We start from the raw sequence: 18,898 nt of genomic DNA on the forward strand, positions 1-18,898 counted from the left end.
CATACCAGCTAATGAGTTTTTTTGTTTAAATTCCCTCTATTGCCTATAAATATAATTAAATTATGAGTTTTATTTATCTAAAAGAGGCATTTGGGTAACAGCTGTTAATAAGATTTTGTTCCTTATTTAAAAAAATGGTTCATTTGTTGGCCTATTTGGTCACAGTACAATAAAATAACTCCTATTCAAGTTTAATTTTGCCATTGAAATATTATTATTATCTCTACATACTGGTGATGGCACCTGTACAGACAGGTTTGAGTTTCCAAACTCAAAGCATTGTGCTGCATGTGTGGAGATCTTGATAAGATCTTCCCTAGCAACGGAGTATTTCGAGACAATGCTTTGTGACTCCTGGAATTATGATACCATGGAAAGCGACAAACACAAAAACATATTTTTAGTTATAGTCCTTTCTGTGCCTACCACACGCCGCGCCGTCCGCTTAGTGGGTCCAAGGATTTGTGTTTCTGTTTCGTGATCATTTGTTTTAACTAAGCAAGTGGTCCATCTAACGCGGATAGCGCGCTAGTACGCGCGTTGCGCACATAGACAGAAAGTCCAGAAAGAAATGGTATGAGATCCGAAGAATTCAGAGTCAATCGGCTGTATATAATATAAGTATAAGCCTATCTTCTATGCGTTGAAGAACAAGTACTGCTCGATTTTCTCGCCAGATTTTTACCTGACCTCCCCTCTTCTTTTAACTCTGTTTTGGATACTAATTGATGGTTGGTTGGTTGATTACTCTTTTTTGCTTCTTGTAATGTCTACCGTGTCATTACAATTCCTGTTTGTTAACTGAGGCCATCTAATCTACAACAAAGTTATAGGGGTCGAAAATCGCCTGAACTGCTTCGAGAAAAGGATTTGACCCTGCCGCTTTTAGACTTGACACGGCATGCGCACTGCCGTGCCCCCATAGGCACCTCTGTTTTGCTTAAAATTTTGCTGTTTATTGACGAATTAGTTACTTATATCATATTATTAATATGTTATATAAACTAAAAATAAATGTTCAAATATGCTAGATTCCTCAAAGCTTCACATTTGGACATTCTTTTATGTGTCTCACGATGTAATACTAGAAAAAAAAAATTTACCCGGGATTTGACCTCACGATTTCAGGGTTGAAGGCTAAACTTGAATAGGAGTTATTGTCAAATATTGAAACCTATACATTCAATAAACGTTTCATATCCTGGCTTAAAAGGTCAAGCCTTAGATTTTTTTAGATCTGCCTAAGCCCCCAATCGATATGCTATATTTATTTCACTTATTAGAAAAACGGGCAGTGTTGGCCTAGTAGCTTCAGCTTGGGTCTCTGAGGTTGTAGGTTCGGTTGTGCACCAATGGACTGTCTTTCTATGTGTGACATCATGAGGAAACCTTAAACCGAAAACGTCGACGGCGTGTCAGGTACAGGCGGCTGATAACTTACTTGCCTATTAGATTAACTAATAATCATGAAACAAGTCAAGTTGCAACTTGATTTCCGACATTTAAAATCCCTGACCGTTGAAAAAACAAAAATGACTCAAAGAAAAGATTAGCAGCATGTTTCTGTGAAATTATTTTATTCTTATTATTGTTTCAATACGACAACTTGAGCATGGTTTTAATGTTGCAGCTGTGTGCTTGATAACAAAACATTAAAAACATGTTGATTAAAAAGTAATTGGCATTTATTATTGCCAATTATTCTCGTCTGTTCTACATCCTTATTTCCGAACTGCCCCCTTTTACAATAAGTTTCAATAGCGATCCCAAGGTAATCAACGCGAAGTTGTTGTGTGGGGCCTTAGTAGTAAATGTAATATTTATAATAATTCACAAAAATTTAGAGTGTTTACAATATTCTTAACTATTACTATAATAATAATTACAAACTATGGATCAATAGAAAACTAAAATAAATTTTAAAAGGTTGGTCCGTGTACCATTAAGGCTGGCAGCATTACCTTACTGTATTTGGGGTGCACTGTGCACTTGAACTGCACTGTCTCAGTCTAAGTCAAAGTCAAAAATCATTTATTCATTAGGTACCACAATGTACACAATATATGACCGTCAAAAAAATCATAGCTGTGATATCGCTCGATATAGAGGGCGCCTTCGACAGTGCCTGGTGGCCTCAAATACTGGTTCGACTGGTAGAAGAGGAATGACTTGCAACATAACAAAGATTATGAACAGTTATCTACAGGACAGCAGCATCATCCTAAATTGCGCAGGCCATAAAATCTTCAGAAGAACAAGCAAAGGATGCGTGCAAGACTCTATAGCCGGACCTACGCTCTGGAACTTACTGATAGACCCTCTTTTAAAGATGATCGATGATGAGCAGGTTAAGGCTCAAGCGTTTGCAGATGATGTCCTGCTTATGGCTGATGGAGACACGGGAGAGCAGGTAACCAATTGTATGCACACGTAAACGTAAGTTTAACAATCACAATGAATTAATTTGCCAATAATATTAACAAACAAAAGAAGGATCCTGGGCATAGAAATAGATGCTGCATTAACTTTTAAAGGGCACATAGACAACTTGTACACTAAGAATATATCAGTATATAGACAAGTTTCGAAAGTGGCAAAGATAGGATGGAGCTTACAGCCAGACGTCACTGCACCCTATACACTGCAGTGATTGAGCCTATAGTCCTATAATGATTTTTAAAGATGCCAAAACAGCATACAAACAAATCAAGACAAAGCGTTTCGCAACTCACATGGCGCATCCAGGCTGGCCACGGGGCCTTTGGACACTATTTACACCGACTCAAACTGAAGACGAGCCCCGTTTGTGACTGTGACGACAGAACCGACCAAACGGTGGTTCATTTACTTGGGCTTCAAGGGCCGATGGAGCTCGAGACTGGCATAAGGACAACATGTCGGATACCGGGATGGATATCCGACATGTTGCTTAGGCACAGATCGCAGCTGGAAAAATTCTGCGGCAAGATTGTCAAACATGTCACTGACATTAAGCACGAGAGGTAACGCAAGTGGCGCCGGTCAGCGAGATCCGACTCGCCCATGAATATGACGATGATATTTCCGGAGCAGTTGTCGCCCGGGCCCGGCCTGAGACGCCAACCCTTTAAGTTAATAATGTCCCTTTTTAAGAAAGGGGAGACATCGTCACTCCCCTGCTACCTAGCTACTCGGTCACATATCTGACTGACTGCGTACCCTATAGGCTAGTACGTAGGGGTCCCTAAAAAAATGGTGAAAAGCTTAACAGGCACTCGATGTTGATTGATTCACAAACAAAGGATGCCATTTACTGCTTTCCGTGTCGAATATTCGGGCTAGAAAATACAAAGATTGGAAGTGAAGTGAAGGAGTTTGTTATTGGAAATACTTGGGTGATTACCTAAAGTCTCACAAATCAACTCGAGAGCAGATAGATAAGAAAATTAAAATAGATATTTCGTTTTTTTTCTTAATTTTAGTTGTTTAAATGTTTTTATAATATTATTGCAGCTGGCGTCAGACGAAGGCACCAGTGTGGTATGGAGTTGTTTAATGGGGAACATATTACTGTAAATATTGAGGTATGTAAAACAGAATAGAAATGAGTTTATTCATTACAAAAATGTATTACAATGTATCAGATTTAAGCCCCTTTTAAGTAAAAATACCTGTGTCAGGGTTCTCATCTCATAACAAACTAAATAGTTAAAGTTGAAATTTGAAGCTAAAACTGGTTAAATAACACAATATGCGTGCTCCTATTTCACAATGCCTCCTGCTAATAGTCCTCTTATTTTTGACAATCTGAGACAAATCTTTGTTTTTAATGTATTTTATTATTATTTATTACTTATGATGTCATGTGGAACATGGTGTAATGGTTGCAGCTCCTTACAAACGTTGTAAAAAAACTTAGCGATTAAAAAGAATGGCGGAGAGTTTATTGCCAGTTCTCTCTTCCGTTCTACGACCTTGATTTGACCTTGAACTGGCAGTGAATGTAAAATGAGAAGCATTTAATATATATTTCTTTTTTTGACGTTCATAAGTGAACATTGTGTTACATATAAGAATAAATCATTTTTGACTTTGACATTGACAATATCATTGCATTATGCCCATAAATCGTTTATGCGAAATTGTTTTACTGTCAGTTGCATGGCCCGGTTATAACATTTCCGCAATTTCAAAGCAACGTTTACTTTGATAGAAACAATCAATAAAGGGGTTAAGGCAAGCCGACTTTAAGCCATCTTTGCGTAAACAGGAATTTTCGCCGCAACTCGCTCAAATAAATGCGAGACTATTAATCTTTCAGCTTATTTTGTTAAGGGTATCTTTATACTAATACAGGTTAGAAGAGATTCCTTTTTTCGACATCATTATTTATATGTATAAATATAATTGTTAGCCAATTCGAGTGTAGATATAAGTAGATCTATATGTACAATTACATCTAAATAAAAATGATAAAAAAATTACTACAAAACCTTCTGAATGCAATGTTTCTTGGGTCAGCCATGTGCTAGAGTAGCAGTACTGTGATGGAACCATTGTTGGTAGCGGCGAAATAGACTTCTGAAAACTGGATGTATGATAAAGGCTGTGTATTACCACGTCGGTATGCAATACAATAATTGTATCAATCAAAGGTATTACCGTCATCTATGTAAGTTTTAGTTTTTTTAATAATGTTACCTATGCACAAAGATATTTAACATTACGATCGAGGTTCAAGCTGATAATTTTCTAAAAATGATATTGAATATAAAAAGTGCCAAATTATACTACTTACAGTCTCTATTAAGGGAAAGACACTGTGTTGGTGTGTACTATGTAAGATTAAAATAGTTTTTATTTGTTGTTTCATCTAACTTCCTATGAATAAAGATATGAAAGTGTCAAAACATATCATTATATAATTAAACATTTCGTATGTATAATAGATAATTTTAGGGAATTTAAGCATTTCACTATAAAGATCGATTCGTGTGAAATTTAACACATTCAATACGGTATAAGTTCCTTGTAACTCTTTAAGTTACTTCAGAATATCTCCAATGCATGATGTATGTGAGCTTTTGATGCCGTACTCTTGTGATTGAAAGCTTTAATTTTTCATGGCGAAATGAGATAAGTTCATAGACGATATACAACGTTATATAAGTTACATATTGTTAATTTTTTAAACAATAGTAGACGATACAAATTTTCTTATATTATAAATAATATAGACAACAATGTTACTCCACTAGTATTGTCTTTTGTTAAAATAGCTTTTACACATTAAGAAAAACACGTGATCACCGTGACCACGCACATTGAAAAGTACGCGAAACGTCGGGAAAAAATTTTAAATTTAGAATTATGTAAATAGCTATAAGTTTTAATAATAATACATAGCTTAAATCCGTTCAAAAAGTGTTTTTTTTAACAATGTTACTTGTAATGTCGAAGTACAGAGTATTTATTTCTTAAAGTTTACCACATTATTATAGTACTAAATCTATGGTATATGTAATATTTAAAAAAATACAATTTAAATTTATATGTACAAAAATTAAAACTTTTGTTAAGCAGAAGAAAAAATACCAGCAAAACAGCGGAGTTCTTATCTCGAACCTATCGAGATAAGAAATTAACAATGCCGGATAAGTATTGCTTAATTCGAAGAAATCGCGAAGGATTCGAAAGACAGGTGCCTGAAATCCTGGGTTGACGGAGTAGACAAGGCGATATTTATAATGAATTCTGAGTGAGAATGATAAGAGGCGCGAAATTTAGGCATTATTAAAGACATGTAGATATCATTACCGTTATTAAATTGAAAAAGTTAAAGTATGTAAGTAAAGTTTAGTCACTATTTTATAGAAAATGAGATAACTCATCCCATAAAATTAAGGGAGCCGTGACCTTGCAAATTGTAGTGTACGGGTAGGATATGTATGACAGTAACAGGTATTGTAGAACAGTAAAACTAAAACATTTGATTGACGGAAGACTGCATCAAATCAGACTTAGATAATTTTAAAATTTTATTTATCGTTAAAGCTTAGATTGTGGATTTTTTAGAAATGTACTTCATTTTTTAACACTATTTAAATTGCAGATACGTATAAACTTAATTTTTAGTAATTTTTAAAATCCAATCTTTGTAATAAATCGTTCTCAGGAGGCACTTGTTGCGCTTGCGCTGCATCTTGGAATTGTGATAATCCCGACCCCTTCGTTGTTGAATAAGAATTCGCTAATGGACCGACAATGTCAGCCTAATAATATAAAATAGTAAAAATAACTTATGTTTTTGTTTAATGTAAGAAAATTACATAATATATAAGGAAAAGTGGAAATTACACATTCTAAAGATCAGTGCAAACTGTTACCAACTCAATAATTAATTGATTCCTAGTTCATCATAGAATTTCTATATAATCTAAATTCGTACGACCACTTTCTAAGCATTTTGTTTATTTAATGAATGATTTAGATTTAAGGCCAGTAAATTAAATTGAGCTACCGTTAACATATAATCTAATATATAAAATTCTCGTCTCACGATGTTTTTAATTGAACTACTAACAAATGGTTTGACCCATTTTCGTGAAATTTTAAGTGCACATTGGTTTGGGAATTGGTCAACATTTATTTTTCATCCCCCTAAATGTTTAGGGTGGGTCCAAAGCCAAATTTTGTTTTTTATTTTCCAGATATTTGTTTATGATACAAAAATACATACAACCCTTAATTTTCATTCCTCTACGACCATCCCCTATATTTTATTTCTCAATTAAAAACTCTTAGGTTTTATAGAGAAAAATTCACAGAAAATCTCAAAAGTTTTTATTCCAGAAAACCCAACAGTCTCTGAAGTATCATAGCAATATGTTCCATGTTGCTTTGTACTAAAAATTTAGGCTAATTAAAATCACATTATGGAGAAACGGCAGTTAGTAGTGATAGATTTTGCAGAGTTTCTTCAAGTCCCAACAAGACAAATTAGACTTACATCACAAAGGCCGCTAAGTTTTACGTCGCTCAAGGTGCAAATAACTTCCTTAGTTAAACGTAAGGAGTTTAATCATTTTATCACATTCAGCATTCGATATTGCTGTAACATTTATTATGTATTTGATACAGTCTTGGGGAGTGAGGCTGCAAATTTAAGATGTATTATTATCGTGTTTAAATTATGAATGATTACCACATAACAACCCAAAATTCGTGACATTTTTACATATTAAAATCTGTGTTAATCTGTCTATTACGCCTTTATTATTAGTAGGTTTATTAATACAAACTAAAACCAACACAAACTTTGCATAGGCACAAAGAATGTTTAATTAAAGATTTATGTTGACGCCTGGTAGATAATACCGGTGACCTCAGTGTTGGTGCTTTTTTCGATCAACGAATAAGTACCGCAATATAGCGAGGAAATGCTGCCAGCGTTTAAGGTACACTGCCACAGGGACCAAACTTTATAAATTTGTTTTAATTTTCTTTTTATAAATTTTTAATTATGAAAAGAAATTATATCAAGGCCCAGCAAGGCAAGACGGTATACTTCACTCCGGGCCACCGCTTGCGTATAAAGAGCAAATTCAGCTCTACATGGGATACTGTTCTCACCTCTGGGTGGGAGCTCCCCAGTACCAGCTCCTTCCACTTGACCGTATTCAATGAAGAGCAGTTCGAATCGTCGACGACCAATCCCTCTTCGAGCGGCTTGATCCTGTGGCGCTGCGTAGAGATGTGGGGTAACTCTGCAACTTGTCTAATTACCATAGAGAGTGTTCGTAAAAGTTGTTCGGATTTATGAGCTGCAGCTGAGTTTCATCATTAGACGGCAAGGCAGAATACGAAATTTCACCTGTACCACCTCGACGTCTGTCGTTCCACACCTGAGTGTTTTTAAGGCGGTTTTTACCGCGCACCCCCACTATGTGGAAACAGCTGCCCACTGAAGTATTTCCGAACCAATTCGACTAAGGGTCCTTCAAGAAAAGAGCGTAACAATTCTTAAAAGACTGGCAACGCACAGGCATTTCCTCTGGCATTGAGAGTTTCCATGGGCGGCGATATCACTTAACATCAAGCCTCATGCCAGTTTTCCCCCATAAAAAACCCAAGATTTATAAAGAAAAAAGTGAAAGGCAAAGTGGTTAGGTTGAAGAAAAGTAACACGAAGTATAATTTCATACACGAGCAGAAAAAATCATTTTCTGGTTATTTATAAGATATTTTATTTTAATATTTATCACCAATAATTCTCTTACGTATTCTCTGTATACAGACCTTAACAATATATACATATTTATTAAACTTAGTAATGTATGAAGAAAATTACTTACTTATCTATTAATAATTGAAATAAGATATTTTCCATCGCGATCTTGGAAAATGCTATTGTATGGCATAATGTTACAGTATAATAAATAATTAGGATTTAGGTGTAATTTCAAATAATTCGTGTCATTTAGTTTTTCTTTCTCAAAAATATAATGCATTTGTGGAGAAGAATGAAGGTTATTTTTTAGCTTTGTCATATACAAAGAAGTATACTCCGATTGATTAAATATTTATTTAAATGATTCGTCTCATTATTCCTCGAACATATAGTTTAGGATTTAAATTTGTAAGCAAATTACTGAGGTTAATTTGTATTAACTTTTGAGTGCAATGACTCGGTGTCGGTTGACTCTTGAAGATTGCAGAGCGCAAAAATAATCAGTTCTCGCAGCACACATTATAGTTCTATACGCATCAGCAAAAAAGGCTAACTTCATACACACTCTTTCGCGTTCTGGTTAATATTGCGTCGGATAAGAGACTACATACATATTATTTATTAATTCCACATAATATTATCATGTTTGTAATTACATTTTAAATTATTTTTATTAAAACTTATCGACTTTAAAACGACAACTTTTTATCGATACTCGCAAAAAAAAATCTTGTTTGTTTCGCGCGTATGTGTACGTGCACGCAGGTAACCTGGGAGTAGTGCATCAGCCATGACTGTTGTTGGATGCCCATCTGCTTAACTTTTTATATATTTTATTGTATTTGATCAAACATTCAATCTATTAATTATATTGTTTTTTAACTTTAATTACACAATTTGTTTTTTCTAATGAGCAAATTTATTTTTGTGCTTACTTGACACCTTTTACTGTTATAATTATTATATGCCCTTTATACAATCTTTATTGTGTTATAATTTATTGTAAGCGTCAAATTTTCTTGTAAAAGACCAAGAATTGTAGAAACATTGAATATTTAAAATGAAATTGTATTTTAAATAAAACAAAGACAGTGTACAAATAATTGTTATGTTAAAGTTAGTCAATTATTTCATTAAAATATATAAATGAAATTCGAATGGTAATGTGTTTCTTAAAAAGGTTATTTTTATAGAAAATAATAATATCGGCATCATTTACAAAACGTACCCTAAAGAGATTGTGTGTGTTACCATGGCAACGAAGTTTTCTAATTTGGTTAAGTTACCACGGTAACAACCGCAACAACTTTTCCACAAACTGGTATAAGTTTACAGTACGGATTTATAATATTTCACAGCTTGTTACTATGAAAATGTCTAATACAACATTTATGTATATTTGTATACATTACAAGATAGCGGCATTTTAATTTTACGCGAGCATAACACAATGATGCAAGATTCAAGTATGATTGATGTTCCTTTGTGAAAAAACTCTTTTGTGTTTAATCTATTCAATACACGAGGAAAAGAGTTAAATGGAGCAAATTCCCATAATGTACACGGTTTACTACATCACTGTGACTCTGAACAAACGAAATATAACAAATCTAGAGACCAATTATTTTAATTACACAAACAGCATAATTTATAGGACACCGTCATTGACAACGAACCATAATCAATCGGGTAAAGCTATATACAACTAATAGGTATCGCTAGTAACACTAACAAAAATTTCATAGTAATGACATTTCGTTCAATATTCAACAATGATCGGTTGGTGGGTTACAACTCAAAATAAATTACAAATCAAAAAGATTTGTTAACAAATACATTATGGAAATGTAAGAATTTCCTATGTAATTTTATTAAACATCCGTTTGGTACTCCGCCGTCGCATTATAATATCTCATCACTTATTCCTTCATTCATTCGCCAGTTGATTTTCCTCGTAAAGCCTAAAATACTACTAGAAGATTCAATTAATTTTATAGTCAAGATAGCCGAGTAAAGTAGCTAGGACACTTTATTAGGTGGTGTAGGAAATTAGAAAACGTCTCGTTACGGTGGCTTAATAGCATTGTAAAAAATAAAGAAGGTTAATTAAACGTTTGGGTTAAAATAAAAGCGAAACGAACTTTAGACGAATATTTAGTTAGGCGTTTAGTTTTACGAACACATAACTTCTGAATAAATTTTATCGTTTGATTTTAATGACCGATCATGCGAATAAAAACAAAACTGACGCGAGCCTATATCAAAAACATACTTGGTTTTATTGGAATTGCGCCTTAAGAATGTTTGTATGTAACTCTTTAAGAGGTTTTTTTCTGATATAATTAAAACATGTCTACGTTATAAAACGCTACATCTCCTAAAATCAGATGAAGAACACCATCCCAGGACGTAAAATAAAAGGTATAAATTAAACAAAGCCTCTCGATGATTAATGCTGCTTAGTCGTTTTAATTAGGTAACTTTCATAATAAATTTCGCCAAATGAAATTTACTACGAGTGTATACATAGTACAACGCAATTTGGGGTTATAACGGTCTCGTCTGTCCAGTCTTGAATGAACTGTTTTTTTAGAAAAGAGGGCAAACGAGCAGGTGTCTCACCGGATGTTAATTGATATCACCCATGGACACTAAAATCCAGTGGGGTCGCAGGTAACGCACTGGCCTTTTCTTAAAGGACCGTAAGTCGAATTGGTTTCGAAATAACTATAAAAAAGTTAATACTTAAGTTAATTTAATTACTACAAATAAACTATTCCATAGCTATATTTCTGGTTGTTCAACACTTTGCTTTATTTGCCTTATAAAGTATAACTTGTTATTCATTTATAAAGTAAGCTAATACGCAAAGAATCCATGTAGTCTCTTTAATTAAATCTCCAGTAATTAAAGTCGTGTCAGATGAATCAATAAGTTCTATTGGTTCATCAATCTTCGTTTTTTATTTAAATAAAAAAATAATGCTGTTTACATTTTTTATAGCTTTATTTATAACTCTGTCCCCATTCCACATTTTACAAGACTTCAGCAGTCTTATTCAGCGGGATTATGCCAGTTGTTTGCATACCGACATTGTTAAGTGGACAAATTATGTAAAAAATTGTCATGTCAGCGTCATGAAATTTGCTTTTCGATATGTCGTGTCGGTTAATTAATTATTTAAATGATTTTTAAACGGATATAAACACGAAATTAATACATTATGTACATAACTCAACGTTTCGACTGCTTGCAATTGTTGTGAGCGAGAGACTGTCTCGTCTAGATGACAATCTCAAATATAACCATATAAACGCCATTAAATGGATAGTTGACAGTATTAAAAATAAAGTGTAAAAGCGTTATGGAAATATTTAGTAAATAATTATTATTTTATCAAAAAGTTCATAATTTTTCTGACATAGCGAGCTTGCAAACAATGTATTCGTGTCACGTGTGTAATTCTTATAACATCTTGAAGTTTAATTTCGTCGGATACCGTTTTTGATCTAAATATTATGTTATTTAAGAATGATAACTTTAAATTAACTTTTCAAGCATGGTAAGTCATAGTGACAGGTTCGCGCCATCTTGCCTATAAAAAGCACTTATCGGGTAATTGAAATTATATTGTTTACTTGAATTTATAAAAAACAATGTGTGCGTGTACTAGTGTAGGTGAAACTTCTTTATGACCTTATTATATGCAACTTTACAGAAAATGGTTAAATAGGATAAAGTTTAACAGAAGGCTTTTATTATCATAGGCATGAATACAAATAATACAATTCTTTCATTTTACCTTATTACTACAAAGATTATCACAGAATTTCTTATGTACTACTAATCTCTTCGAATCAACCGTCGTAGGGACATAAAAAGATGGCGCGTAACGGAAAAATGTGACGCCTAACGGAATAACGTGACGCGTAATGGTATTTTTTTTTACAACACCGATAAAGAAGTTTCACTTCAATAACAATTAGTGTAGGTTCTACAGTAACTAATAAGTATTCTAAAATATTTTTTAATCTTATCAAATAACTTTTTGCCGCAACAGATTGGTAATACCAACTATGCGACAATAGATGGCGTTAAAATTAAATATTTTTTTTATTATTTAGTTTAGTGATGGGTCAAGCGATATACATATTAGTCTTAATCACTGCGAATGGTTACAGTCTACTACTGTTTTGTTGCAAAAATTTTGTGGCAAATTCTAAAGTTCACAGTAAAAGGCCAACAAAAGATGACATTGTCTTTGAAATACGAGTTTTCATCAACGCTAATGTTGACGTTCTAGTTCTAAAATGAACTTGGCTTGGTGACAATGTTAAACGAACGCGACGTTCATTATGTTGTGTCATTGATGAAGCAGAAATAGGGATCGTGTCGCGTGATTGGATAAGATATACTCGTCAATCTCAATTCTTAATCTTTAAGTAACCCAACTCAAAGCTAAACTATACAAAATATTGCTAATATTGTTTTTAGTAAACATACAACAGAATAAGTTATATTGTAATCCATCCTGTCCTAGTTATAACTTTGGGATATAGATTCACTTTCTATTGAGAAGGTTTGCGTTAAGATAATGTATATAGATATTGTACTAAGGAGCCTTTTAAAACTAAAGAGCAGTTTCAGTTGTCCATAAACGGTCAAATCTGAGTAAGTGATAAATAAGTAAGCTAGATAACTTTATTAATTATTGTACTTACCGGGTCCCATCATTTTGCCCCTCTAAAGCCTCTTTAAGTAAGAAACAAAATCTGTATAAGTGACGTCATTATTTCACGCGTGAACCTCTATTAAAACCAAATGTGTGTCTGTTACTGTTTTATTATTGTTCCTTCGTCAAAGTTATAAAGCATACGCTTACCTGCTTCGAAAAAATATTAGCCCTGAGATTAATGTACTCTTGGCCATGAAATTTGCAAGAAAAGCATGCTATGCAGTGAGTGACGTAACTGTCAGAAACTGCTGCAAGAAACCTGGGTTCAGTGTCTGTATAGCTAAATTTGCCGTATTTTATAGACCTCTATATCTGAGACAGACTCAGGTCATTTGTGCTCTCACTAATCAAGATTCAACGCGATTAATAATTGCAAAATTAGTGTTACTACCGTCATCCGACATAAATAATATTTAAACACAGTCAGTGTGCACGTCCGGCTCAGGCGCCGATCAGAGAACTACTACTGTCTAACACTTTTCCTAGTGGGAGTGCCATGCTGTTGCTTTCGGGCTTCAGCCAATCGGGCAGGCACGACCGGGGCAGTACCACTGTCTCACAGAAAACCGGCGTGAAGTGATGCAATAGGTTCATCTTATTGTACTCGCGTTTCGTGCGGTGAGTGAGACTCCCGGAGCCCATCAATTCCCCCCTCCCCCAGAATATGAAGATGCAGTTTAAACAGAGATTACCCCAGGGGGGTACCACACGTTTCCGCTATGGAGAATCCCCCTCTGAGCGTCCATCATCGGAACAGTCAGTATTCGGTGGTGGATGCACAGGCTGCCCTTCGTATTCTGGGGTGGGCAAAAACTGCTCAAAAAACTATAAGTTTCGATCTCGGGGCAAACGGAAGAATTTACCGAAGGCATCCCCTTCCACGCTCTCAGTGGACTTTACCAATGTTAGGGGGCTCAACTCTAATCTTAACGCGGTTCACTTTCACCTCGAAACTGCGAAGCCGGCCTTATTCTTCCTTACTGAGACTCAGATATCCTTCCCGGCTGATACTTCCTACCTCTCCTACCCGGGGTACAAATTGAAACATTCATTTGTGCCGCGGGCGGGAGTTTGCGTGTACGTCAGAGAGGATATCTGTTCTCGTCGCCTCGGGTCGCTTGAAGGAAGGGACCTATCTAGCCTCTGGCTGCGCGTAGACTGCGATGACCATCCGCGATTCTACGCATGCCTGTATAGGTCCCATAGCGGAAATACCGAAACTGAGCGACTCATTGAGCACATCCAAATGGCTACAGATTCCCTGCTCGAAGGGGTTCCTACCGCTGAAATCGTGATACTTGGCGATTTTAACGCTCACCATGCCGATTGGCTCGGTTCGGAAACCACCGATCACGCGGGAAGATCCTTTCACGACTTTGCTTTAGCTTACGACCTGTCACAAATGGTCCCTGCGATTACGCGAATACCAGATGTGGATGGTCATAAACCCTCTTTGTTGGACCTTCTGCTGACCTCACATCCGGAGACCTATCAAGTCTCTGTTGACCCGCCATTGGGTTCATCGGATCATTGTGTGGTCCGGAGTACTGTGCCTACTACGCGCCCTCCTCGGCCCCGTTTTTCGGGTTGTCGTCGTATTTGGCACTATCGGTCAGCAGATTGGGATGGGATGCGGTCTTTCTTTGCGTCCTACCCTTGGGGGCCTATGTGCTTTTCGTCGGAAGCTCCAGATTCCGTCGCTGCCTCTGTCGCCGAAGTGGTTCTGCAGGGCATGGAACTTTTTATTCCATTCTCTGCGGTGCCGATCGGTGGCAGGTCACAGCCCTGGTTTAAGCGTTCTTGCAAGGCGGCATCGCGTCGAAAGCGAGAATGCTTTAATGCATGGGCGGAGGCGGCGATATCTCGTGATGCCAATACCAGCGAACATAAAAAAGCATATAACTCAGCCTCCAGGTCCTTCAAACGGGAAATCGCTAAGGCAAAGTCAGAGCACATCGCCAGATTTGGCGAGAGATTGGCCCAACTCCCTTCTGGGACCCGAGCCTTCTGGTCTCTCGCCAAAGCTGTACAAGGGAATTTTTGTCAGCCATCGATACCACCGCTGCACAGAGAGGATGACTCGCTCGCCCACACTGCGAAGGAGAAGGCCGACCTCTTGGGCTGTCTCTTTGCGTCCAACTCGACTTTGGATGACCGGGGGAGATCACCACCGGCGATTTCGCGGTGTGATAACTCAATGCCGGAAATCACATTCCAGCAACGTGCTGTTCGCAGAGCACTATCTTCCTTGGACATTCATAAGTCGAGCGGGCCGGATGGTATCCCTCCAATTGTGCTGCGTACATGTGCTCCTGAGTTGGCTCCGGTCCTGACGCGCCTTTTCCGGTACCTGTACTCGCTCGGCACTGTCCCGAAGTGCTGGAAGATCGCTTCGATACATCCGATCCCTAAAAAAGGCGATCGCACTGATCCATCCAACTATCGCCCAATCGCAATAACCTCCTTGTTCTCCAAAATAATGGAATCCATTATTAATGGTCAGCTCTTGAGTTATCTAGAGGGCCACCAGCTGATTAGCGATTATCAGTACGGCTTTCGTCGTGGTCGTTCAGCTGGTGACCTTCTAGTATACCTTACTCATAGATGGGCAGAGGCAATTGAGTCCAAGGGGGAGGCACTAGCGGTTAGTTTGGACATAGCGAAAGCCTTCGATCGGGTGTGGCACAAAGCACTGCTCTCGAAGCTACCAGCCTACGGGCTTCCTGAGAAATTATGCGACTGGATCTCCAGCTCCAGCCGATCGGAGCATCAAGGTCGTCGTCGACGGAGCCTGTTCCGACCTTAAACCCGTGAATGCTGGGGTCCCACAAGGCTGTGTTCTGTCCCCGACCCTGTTTCTTCTGCATATCAATGACATGTTGCAACTTAGCAACATTCATTGCTATGCGGACGACAGCACTGGGGATACTCTTTACACTGGCCGGGCAGGTATTTCTCGGGCAGTTGTCGATGAGTACCGGAACAAACTTGTGTCTGAAGTCGAAACTCTTTTACGTGGAGTCTCGGACTGGGGTAGACTAAACCTAGTCCAATTTAACCCCAAGAAGACACAAGTTTGCGCGTTTTCCGCGAAAAAAATACCCTTTGTCGCTACTCCTCTTTTCGAAAACACTCTTCTTGAAGCCACAGCCAGCATCGGAATACTTGGCGTTGACATATCGAACGACGTTCAGTTTCGCGGTCATTTGGAGGGAAAGGCTAAATTAGCCTCCAAAAAGCTTGGTGTGCTCAGCAAGGCGAGACGGTACTTCACTCCGGGCCACCGCTTGCAACTCTATAAAGCGCAAATACGGCCCCACATGGAATACTGTTCTCACCTCTGGGCGGGGGCTCCCCAGTACCAGCTCCTTCCACTTGACCGTATCCAACGAACAGCGGTTCGAATCGTCGATGACCAATCCCTCTCCGAGCGGCTCGATCCTTTGGCGTTGCGTAGAGATGTGGGGTCACTCTGCATCTTCTACCGCATTTACCATGGAGAGTGTTCAGAGGAGTTGTTCGGATTAATACCTGCAGCTGAGTTTCAGCATCGGACGTCGAGGCAAAATACAAAATTCCACCCGTATCACCTCGACGTCCGACGTTCCACGACTGAGCGTTTCTCAAGGCAATTTTTGCCGCGCACCACCGCTATGTGGAACCAGCTGCCCACTGAAGTATTTCCGAACCAATTCGACTTAGGGTCCTTCAAGAAAAGAGCGTACAAATTCTTAAAAGGCCGGCAACGCACTCGCGAGCCCTCTGGCATTGAGAGTGTCCATGGGCGGCGGTATCACTTAACATCAGGTGAGCCTCCTGCCCGTTTGCCCCCTATTTTATTAAAAAAAAAAAAAAAAACTCAACGATCGATTCTACGCACTACTGACAAATTGACTTTAACACATTGACAACTTACAACCTGTAAGATTTCGTGATGTTGCCATTCTAATAAAACGAATGGCATCGTGTTCGTTTATAACGTAATCTCTGACATAAATAAAAATTAATTTCAAAATATGTTGTTAAGCGTAAAAAATCTAAGTTTGTGGTTGCAGCTTTTATATAATACAATTAAATCTTAATTTATATAGTACTGATGTTTAGAATTAAGCAGAATTAAAACTTGACTTTCTTCGCGACCTAGCAAATTAAACGACTGAAATACGAAGGCTTATTCCTAATTCATCATGATCTGTGGCACATATTTTTACACGAACGAAGCTGGCAACACCTACTTTAATAAATTAAAAAGTATACCCCAAACGTCATTTTACAAATAAGTCGTTTATGAAAAAAATTAATACAAACGCGTACAATTAAACAAAGTGACATTACAACGGCAACGTTTCATCTCGACAAAAACAAATAACAATTAAACATAAAACATTCCGCACGTGACTGTATTCCTGAAATTGCCCACGTGGATTATAAGGTTGATACCCGTCTAAGAATATTAAAATATAATTTATATGTTCATTCGTTGAGACGTAATATGTCGTTCAGAAAGTATGGATGTATGTTACTCATTGCCCGTCGCAGCACAATAGAACCATAGAGAATATGCCATTAATAGCAACTTACTGTTTTAATTAGAATTTTGAATAAGGCACTGAACATACATATAATTATCAGAACAGCAATTTACTGTTAATAAAGCTTTCAGTAGACAAAGAAAAGTAGAAAACATCGTGTAACAATACTTACATGGAATGTGACAACCCTATATTGTGTCTCGATAATAACACACACACAATTTTAAACCCTATTCTGTAGACTTAAAGCCTGTTATGTCGAATGAGCGCTTTTAAAAGTTAACATTTGAAATACATGTTACTCTGTGACACAATGAGTATAAAGTTTCTAGTGCAATCTTCTTCTATATTGACTCTAACTTTAAAATATTACGGAAACAATTTACAATTAAGCAACGATTGCTCTGCAAAACATCAAGAAAACCGATTTTATCTTTAATTTATTATTTTATTTTATACTGTTATATGAGATTCATTCTGATGGGACGGAACATTGGCGTGCAGCCTACATCGCCTGATATTATTTTGATGGGACAGATTGTTGGCGTGCAGACTTCATCACCTGATGTATTTTTGATGGGACAGGACATTGGCGTGCAGGCTACAAAGGTAAAGGGTACAAGGCTTATAGGGTATTCCCTTTTGATCGTCAAGAATACATATACATATTTAAGAGTTTTCAGCGACATCTACAATCTACGGCTACAAGTACTACGATGACTTTACACCCTGAATCGCGGTAACAAAGTAATCCGAACGCTGAGGATATATTCAAAAGGTAGCTGGAGTCTTCGGGACTGACGGATAAGCAGGTCGATAATTCTCCCTTTAGTCTTAGGTCTTAGGTTTCATCATCAGACGTCAAAGCAGAAAACAAAATACTAGCCGTATCAACTCGACTTTCGTCGTTCGTCGTTCTACAACTGAGTGTTACTTAAGGCAGTTTTTGCCGCGCACCACCACACCACAAAATAAGGCGTAGACACACGTAATACACACGGCGTAGATACATTCGCTGGTTAAATGCAACGTTTCAAATTATTCCTTCTAACAAAAAACGTATTTACGTACAAAAAACGCTTTTGCTTCATTAAGAACGACAATAGACTCTATAATTTAAAGGGAATTCTTCCTTGGAGTTTACTAAAAGCCGAGCGGGTTAAAAGGGTCTTGCAATTTGTAATTTGGACAAAAATACTAAAGATCAAGACACACGTCGGGAGAGTAATACAAATACCAGAAAAATGGTTTTAGGATTGTCAACGGAGCATAAAATACATTTTAGCCCCTTCGCATATGACTTAATTAATAAAATTTATATGTCCTCAATAAAGAAATAACAGTTATAGGAAGAGAGTCAACTCTAAAGTTATTTTTATAGAACAGGTGGCAAACTGTTTGAGACACTGGGTTCATATACAT

General features: G+C 37.1%; 1 long non-coding RNA gene across 2 annotated transcripts; it reads left to right on the plus strand.

The window, feature by feature from the left end:
- The first annotated feature begins 1,738 nt into the window (after window positions 1-1,738).
- On the plus strand, window positions 1,739-4,075 carry LOC123707293. 2 transcript variants are annotated; one of them, XR_006753472.1, is made up of 4 exons: window positions 1,739-1,926; window positions 2,043-2,410; window positions 3,493-3,563; window positions 3,870-4,075. It is a non-coding gene; the product is annotated as an uncharacterized LOC123707293 (long non-coding RNA). The 2 variants fall into 2 exon arrangements; XR_006753471.1 differs by having other exon boundaries at window positions 3,493-4,075.
- The last annotated feature ends 14,823 nt before the right edge of the window (window positions 4,076-18,898 follow it).

This window comes from Pieris brassicae, chromosome 3 (genome assembly GCF_905147105.1).
Source record: "Pieris brassicae chromosome 3, ilPieBrab1.1, whole genome shotgun sequence".
Classification (NCBI taxonomy): domain Eukaryota; kingdom Metazoa; phylum Arthropoda; class Insecta; order Lepidoptera; family Pieridae; genus Pieris; species Pieris brassicae.